The sequence below is a fragment of the Bos mutus genome, chromosome 10 (assembly GCF_027580195.1).
Source record: "Bos mutus isolate GX-2022 chromosome 10, NWIPB_WYAK_1.1, whole genome shotgun sequence".
NCBI classification, from domain to species: Eukaryota; Metazoa; Chordata; class Mammalia; order Artiodactyla; family Bovidae; genus Bos; species Bos mutus.
In genome coordinates this window covers 49,706,291-49,709,396 of record NC_091626.1, presented here as the reverse complement: position 1 = coordinate 49,709,396, position 3,106 = coordinate 49,706,291, and positions in this window count along the sequence as shown.

Here is a 3,106-nt window from a genome sequence, read left to right as displayed (position 1 = left end):
TTGCTTAACAGTGTGTTGATTAGTTTCAACACACTTCAACACACTTGTGAATTTTCCAGTTTTCCTTCTGGTGCTGATTTCTAGTTTAATTCCATTGTGGTCAGAAAAGGTAACAATCTTCTTAAATTTATTAAGGCTTGTTTTGTGACCTAATATGGATCAGTCCTGGAGAAAGTTCAATGAACAATTGAGAAGAATGTGTTCTGCTGTTGGCTAGAATACTCTGTGTATATCTGTTAGGTTCATTTGGTCTATAGTGTTGTTCCAGTCGTACACCTTCTTATCAATCTTCTGTCTAAATGTTCTATCCATTATTGAAAGTGGGGTATTGAAATAGTCTATTTTTTATTGTTCTCTATTTTCCCTTCAGTTGTTGTAAACATCCTGTTGATGTTTACTTATATGATGAAGTGCTCTGATGTTGAGTGTGTGTTTATGTATATGTGTGTGTATGTATATGTGTGATATCTATCTATCTTCCTGGTAGAGTGACACTTTTATGTAATATACTTCTTTGTCTCTTGTAACAGTTTTTGCCTTAAAGTTTATTTTGTTTGATGTAAGATTAGCCACTTCTGCTCTCTTTTGTTTACCATTTACATGGAATACCTTTTTCTATCTCTTGTTTTTCAGCTTATGTGTGTCCTTAAATCTAAATTGAGTGTCTTATAGACAGCAGGTATTTGGGTGCTGTTTTCTTATCTGTCTAGCCACTCTATGTCTTTTCATTGAGGAGTTTAATCCATTTACATTTAAAGTAATTATTTATAGGGAAGGATTTTCTATGGCCATTTTCTTGTTTTCTGATAGTCTTGTAATTCTTTTGCTTGTCTTTTCCTCTCTTACTGTCTTACTTTGTATTTTGTTGATTTTTTTGTATTGCTATGTCTTGATTTTTCTTTTGTGTAACTTTAGGTATTTTGTCTCTATGGTTACTTTGAGGCTTACATAAAATATCTCATAGCTATCAGAGTCTATTTTAAGCTAATAATTTAAATTCAATCAGATACAAAAGTTCCACCCTGTAAGTTCTCCTGATCCCTCCTTATGTTACTATTGTCACAATTTACATCTGTTCATGTATGTATCTTTTAACATATTTTAAAATTATAGTTATTTTAATATTTTTGTTTCTTAATGTATACACTAGAATTAAAAATTATTTACCTACCACCATTACAGGAACACAAAATTCAGAATTTGTGTATGTATTTACCTTTACCAAGGTTTTCATATTTCTTATACTATTGTGTTGTTGTTTAGGACACTTTTATTTTAATTTGAAGAACTCCCTTTAGCGTTTCTTATATGGAGAGTCTAGTAGTGATGAACTCCTTCAGCTTTGGTTTGTCTGGAAATTCTTTATCTTTCCTTCATGTTTGAAAGATAGTTTGCCAGGTGTAGTATTCTTGGTTGGCAGTTTTTTTCCTTTGAGCACTTTGAATATATCATACCATTCTCTTCTGGATGGCAAGCTTTCTGCTGGGAAATCACTGATTGTTTTTTGGTGGCTCCCTTCTATGTGACAAGTTTCTTTTCCTTTGCTGCTTTTAAAATTCTCTCTTTATGTCTGAATTTTGACAATTTGATTGTCTCAATGTGGGGTGATTTTTTTTTTTTTAATTTGGTTCATCTTATTTAATGTTCTTTGGGCTTCTTGGGTCTAGAAGTCTATTTCCTTCTCCATATTTGCTAAGTGTTCAGTCATTATTTCTATGAATAAGCTTTCTAGTCCATTCTCTCTTTTCTCTTTCTGGGATACTCACAATGCAGCTATTGGTCTATTTTATGATGCCCCATAGGTCCCTAAAATGTCTATATTCTCTCTCTTTCCCTTTTGCTCCCGTGACTGAATTATTTTCAATGATTTGTCTTTGAGTTCATGGATCCTTTCTCTGTTTTATCAGTCAGGTGCTGAATTCCTCTAGAAAAATGTTCAATTTAGCTATTGTGTTCTTCAACTCCATGACTTCCATTTGGTCTTTTAAAATATTTTCTACCTTTTTGGTAAAATTATAATTTTGTTCATGCATTGTTCTCTTGACCCCAGTGAGTATCTTTATGACAGTTATTTTGAATTCTCTGTCACGTGGATCATATAATTCCATTTCATTAGGGTAATCTTCTGGAGATTTATGTCTTTTCCTTGTTTGGGAGATCTTTGCATGATTTTTTATTTTCCTCAACTTTCTGTGTTAGTGTCTGTGCTAGACAAAGTACAGTAGCCTTGTATAGGAGGAGACACCCACCAATTAGCCTGGCCAGCAGTTCTGAAGGCCTCTCAGTCTTTCATGCTAAGCTAAGCTAAGTCCACTTCTGTTGTTATTTGCAGTCTGTAGATGTCTAGGGTTATTGGACACTCTGTGTAACATTTTTCTTTCCTAAAGAGAATCTGGAAACTAGGTTTAAAAAAAAAAAACAACACTGCTTGCTCTATGCTGCAACATGAAAGGGTACTATGCAAAAAGCCTCTTGATGAAAGTGAAAGAGGAGAGTGAAAAAGTTGGCTTAAAGCTCAACATTCAGAAAACGAAGATCATGGCATCTGGACCCATCACTTCATGGCACATAGATGGGGAAACAGTGGAAATAGTGTCAGACTTTATTTTTGGGGGCTCCAAAATCACTGTAGATGGTGGCTGCAGCCATGAAATTAAAAGATGCTTACTCCTTGGAAGGAAAGTTATGACCAACCTAGATAGCATATTCAAAAGCAGAGACATTACTTTGCCAACAAAGGTCTGTCTAGTCAAGGCTATGGTTTTTCCAGTAGTCATGTATGGATGTGAAAGTTGGACTGTGAAGAAAGCTGAGCACCCAAGAATTGATGCTTTTGAACTGTGGTGTTGGAGAAGACTCTTGAGAGTCCCTTGGACTGCAAGGAGATCCAACCAGTCCATTCTAAAGGAGATCGGTCCTGGGTGTTCTTTGGAAGGAATGATGCTAAAGCTGAAACTCCAATACTTTGGCCACCTCATGGGAAGAGTTGACTCATTGGAAAAGACTCTGATGCTGGGAGGGATTGGGGGCAGGAGGAGAAGGGGACGACAGAGGATGAGATGGCTGGATGGCATCACCGACTTGATGGACATGAGTTTGGGTGAAC